The following is a 5,551-nucleotide window of genomic DNA, read 5'->3' on the forward strand; positions in this document are numbered from 1 at the left end:
TGCTAGCATGACCCAACTTTCTATGCCATAGCCATTTTTCAGATTCAAGAGATGTAAAACATGTTACATTTTGTTCTTTCAAGTCCTCAAGAGTTAATCCATACACATTGTTGCATCTTTTAGCTTCAAAAAGAATATCCCCAATTTTTTCACAAACTACCAAACACACAAACTTTCTAAAAATCACTTCAAATCCTAAATCACACAATTGACTTACACTAAGTAAATTATGTTTCAAACCATTTACAAGAAGAACATCATTTATACAAGATGAAAAGCTTTTACCAACTTTTCCAACGGCCACTATCTTTCCTTTACCATCATCACCAAAAGTGACAAGTCCTCCATCATATTCATCAAGCTTTATGAAGAAGGTTGTCTTTCCGGTCATATGCCTAGAGCATCCACTGTCCATATACCACATATTTTCCTTCCTCTTGGATGCTAGGCATACCTACAAAATAAGCTCAAGTGACCTTAGGTATCCAAATCTTCTTGGATCCTTTCACATTAAACCATCTCTTATGTCCCAAATCATTGTAATCAAAAATAACTTTGTAAACTTTATCACTAACCATTCTTTCACCAAAGAAACACTGAACGGGAAAATGACCACTTCGATTACACAACCTACAAAACCTTGGAGTTGCTGTTTTGTTAAAGTTGGTGGGATCTTGAAACCTTGTGTCACTGGATGAAGAAGCTTTATCTTTAAAAGAAGGTTTCCTATCAGATTTATAAAACCCCAAACCAGCTTTATCAAAGAGTGATTTTTGACTAGCCAAAATTTGATTTAGATTTTCAGAACTTTGAGTAAATTTGGCTAAGTCATTTTCAAGACTTTTGACCTTTTTCAGCAACTCTTCATTTTCCTTTAAACAGTTTACATATGCAACTACCGAGTGATCACTTTTACAGCTTCTAAGTTGAGCTTTCAACTGCTTATTTTCTTCCACAAGATCACAAGCAGTTTCAGCCTCCCTTAGCTTTTCTTTGAGAAAATCATTTTCAGCTTTAAGAATGAAAATTTGTTGTTCAAGATCTTGATTATCAGTCAGAAAACATCTTATTTTTTCAGAAAGGTGATCTATCATAAGATGAAGGTCTTCAGTGTCAGGATTTTGAAAAAATACCTGATCTACATAATTTTCCATGAGGCAAGGCTGTGACTTGGTCTCAGATTCTTCATCACTGTTTGAGTCATTTTCTAAGTCTTCCCATGATGCCATTAGACCCTTTTTCTTTCCTCCTTTTTTCTTCTCCTCCTTTTTTAACTTGGGACAATCAGATTTAAAATGCCCAATTTCCTTGCAGTTGAAACAAGTCACTTTGCTAAGGTCTTTCTTCATTTTCCTTGAGCTGCCACCTTTGCCTTTGAACTTCACCATTTTCCTGAATTTTTTGGCAAACAACACAAATTCATTTTCAGAGGAGTTATCACTGGATTCATCATCCATAGGATTAGTTACAAAAGAAAATGCAATTCCTTTCTTTTTTGACTCTTTTTTCAAATAAGTGTTTTCAAAAGCAAGAAGGTTTCCTCTCAAATCATCAAGTGTCATGGAATCAAGATTACTGCTCTCAGAAATAATCAAAGCTTTTGTTTCCCACTCTTTAGTGAGACATCTCAGCACTCTTCTCACAAGCACAGAATTGGAATGTGTTACTCCCATAGCATCCAAGCCAACAGTGATGGTATTGAACCGTTCGAACAGTTCATCAATAGATTCTCCTTCCTTCATTGTGAACATTTCATATTCCATGTTTAACATGTCTATCCGAGTCTTCTTTAAAATGGTGGTTCCTTCATGAGTGATTTGTCATTTATCCCAGATTTCCTTTGCCGTTGTGCGTCGTGATACCCGTCGGTACTCCTCGAAGCTGATAGCACAGTTGAGTAGATTTATGGCCTTGGCATTTAGCTCCACTTTCTTCCTATCTTCCACGGTCCAGCTTGCTTCTGGTTTAAGAGTGACTACTCCTTCAACACTTGTGTAATAGGAAACTGTGGTCCTTCTAGGATGATCTTCCAAAGCCTGTAGTCTACTGCTTGCACAAAGATCTTCATTCTCTCCTTCCAATAGGTATAGTTTTTCCCATTGAAAAGAGGAGGTCTGTTGCTTGACTGTCCCTCTGTGAGATTGTAGGATACCAGATTTGAGCCACTGCTTTCTGCCATGAGGATCTTTTCTCCAAGTTGCAAAGCTTGATCTCTTTGAGACAAAGCTCTGATACCAATTGATGGTTTTAGTGGCTAAGAGAAGGGGGTTGAATCTTAGCCCCCTTTTCCTTGATTACACTTTCTGGTCTTTGAGGAGACTTTTCTATTTTTGTCTCGTCCTTAGCCACGAGACTTTTTACTTTTGTCTCGTCACTTGGCACGAGACATTTTTTTGATTTTTCATCCGAACAGTAAAAACAGAATAGAAGTTGGAAGAAAGAGAAGATTACACCCAGATATATCCTGGTTCAGCCGCTAAGTGCAGTGCAGCCTACATCCAGTCTCCATCACAAACATGATGGAATTTCACTATAATCTTCTAGATTACAAACTGTGAAGTGCTAACCCAACTTACAAGGGGATTCCCACAGAATCATGAAACACAACATAGACGTACAAAGGAACTCTAAGACATCTATGGCTTTTTCTTTTAATTTTGCACTCTCTGCCTTTTTCCGCTCTATGGCTTTTTCATACAAACCTCACTGTTTGCCTTTTTCCATGAGACTCAAGACATGACAAAATTAAACAGAAAAATACTAAACAGAATACATTGAAGGAGAAGAAAATCTGTAAGCTTAGGTAGCTATGAGACTTCTGTGCCTTGCACTCTCACTTTCTTTCCTTGCTTCAAACCATGGCTGTTCACCCTTTTTATAGAAGAGTGAAGCCTCCACAGTTGAAACCAAACAAACCAAGCTTAACTTCTTCTCCATGCAGAACAAACCGGTTCAACCAGAAAGAGAGAGGAGGTTATCCATGCAAAAACCAACATGCAAGTACCTCTAGTCCTTCCTTGGTCATCACCCTTCATCAATCCGAGTGCTCCATCCTTGGCTTGCTCTCCAAGATGGATTTCTGGCCCTTGATGCTTCATGATGATGATGGCTTCATCTGCTCCAATCTCTGCCTCCTCCATCACTTCGCCACTCTAGCTACTTTCTGTGGTGGTTGAGCAGAATCAGAGACAAGCCATCCTCCATAGATCTTCCTTGCTGGCCGAATATCCTTCTACCATTTTTGGTATGAAGAGGCTAATATCTCATCACAAAATCTTACCACAAGTGAAGAAGATCTTAGCCACAACATACTTTTCTTTTTCTTTTTCGTGCCATCATTTTGATGGTCTTGTTGCGTGCTTCTTTTTCTCTTCGGTGGCTATGCTTAGCTTCCATGGTTTCTCTGTGTTATGACCGAAGGTTAGAAGCAAAAGAGAGAAGAAAGGAAGTTATGAACATTAACTAAAGAATTTAAGCAAAATAAATTAAATGTCCACTTCCTTTTTGTTTCTTGGTAGCGTGCCTTTCATTAAAGGCTGTAAGACCCGGTTAATTAACGGCTAATTAACCCATAAATGAGAATTTATTCTAGAAAGCCTAAAATGTGATTTTTATGGCTAAATGTGATAGAGGAGATTGAGACGAGAATTTTGGTACTAATTTTATAGAATTCGGGCCAAGATTGGACCAAACGGGTCAAACCGGGCCAACCGGACCCAAAGTGGGCCCTTGGCCCAACTAAACTAAACCAAAACCCTAGTTTTCAGCACTCTCTCTCCTCACACAACACTAATACATGCTGAAATTGAAGAGAGGGGAGGAAGAACACTCTCTCAAGTTCTTTCTCTCACTTGATCTTCAAACCACCATAACTTTTGATCTAGAGCTCCGATTGCCGCTCCGTTTGCGGCCACGCGTTCACCGCGGAGAGCTCTACAAAACCCATACAACCAATCTTGAGGTAAGCCACGTGTTGCTGTTCGAAATCTCAGCCCTTATTTTCGAGTTCCATGGGTGAAATGTTGAGGTTTTGGGTTCTTTGATGTTATAGGACCTAACTCTCTTGAAGGAGAAGGTTAATCTTGTCTCCTTGGACCTTGGGTGTGGTAAGATTCTCAACCCTAGTGTGATTTGTGATTTTATGATGTTTGGGTTTTGAGATGTTGTGTATGGGTATGATGGTTGTGGCTTAGGTTTTGTATGTGTGGATGTTGGAGCTTGATTGGTGATTTTGAAAAGCTTGGAAAGGGTTTGGTGGTGAAAAATCTGTTCTTGGAGGTGTTGAGGCCTTGAGAGCTTGTGGATAAGTAGTTTGGAAGTGCTCCGGTTGAGCTTGGGAAAATCGGCTAAGGTATGGTTTCGGTTTTCCGTATCTAATATGTAATGTGGTAGGAAATACTTAGGCTAGAGGCCCTAAGATAGGCATTGAATGGTTTATGTTGTTAAATGATTGAGATATATGATGTGGTCATATATGTGATGATGGTTAATGATGCCTTGATGGTATGATGTATGAGGAATATGCATGTTGTGATATATGCTTGATGATTGGTTATGGTTGAATTGTGGGTTGAATCATGTTGATGGTGAGTATGATATTGATTGTGTACAATGATGATTTATTAGAATTGGTGTTGTTGAGAATTGGCATGAGTAAGAGTATACGATATGTCAATATATTTGAGTTTGAGCCACTTGGGTGAAGTGGGTTAGAATGATGAAATAGTGATTTTGTATATTGTGGTAAAGTGTCAATATGTGAGTTGAGGAGGCTTGATGTTGAAATTGATGTATTTTGATTGATTTCAAAGGAAAGGGATGAAAATGGCATGTTTTGATTGATTTTGAAAAGAGTTGGAAATGGCTTGTTTGCAAATGGCACTTTGTGGTTTTTATGAAAAACATGGTTTTTGGGCATATTTTGGCGGGACATAACTTAGACTACGGATCTATGTTTTGTACCAAATCTTTTTAGAAATGAAATTGGATCCGGAATGTCCGTGCCGTTCGAAGAACGAGTGAAAAACGATTTAAAATGAGAAAGTTATGTCCGTTAGAAGATTGGGGTTTAAATTAGTGAATTCTGCAGCTTTTAACTTAGAAAAATTTTTAGCAGAATGACCCCTTGCGCGTGGGCGCGCTTGGCGCGTGCGCGCCGTTCTTCCCAAAAATGCCATCCACGCGTGCGCGTGATGTGCGCGGGCGCGCCGATGGTGCTGCACCCAATGCCCAGCCATTTTCCAGAGAGTCATGCCAGAATTGTGCTAGGGTTGTGCCTGGGGCACGAGAACACCCACGCGTACGCGTGGTTGACGCGTACGCGTCGATTGGCAAATGTTTAATCCACACGTTAGCGTGCATGACGCTTGCGCATCGATGAAGTTTTGAGGCCATTCACGCGTGCGCGTGGAGTGCGCGTACGCGTGGCCCTGTTTTCATCCCAAAGTTGATTTTTGAGTTTTAAAAGCCAAATTTCATACTTCTAAGCCTCCGATCTCACCACTCATATCTTAAATCAATATGACATGCCTAGCTATTAAAAAGGGGCTAG

Source organism: Arachis duranensis, chromosome 1 (genome assembly GCF_000817695.3).
Source record: "Arachis duranensis cultivar V14167 chromosome 1, aradu.V14167.gnm2.J7QH, whole genome shotgun sequence".
Classification (NCBI taxonomy): Eukaryota; Viridiplantae; Streptophyta; class Magnoliopsida; order Fabales; family Fabaceae; genus Arachis; species Arachis duranensis.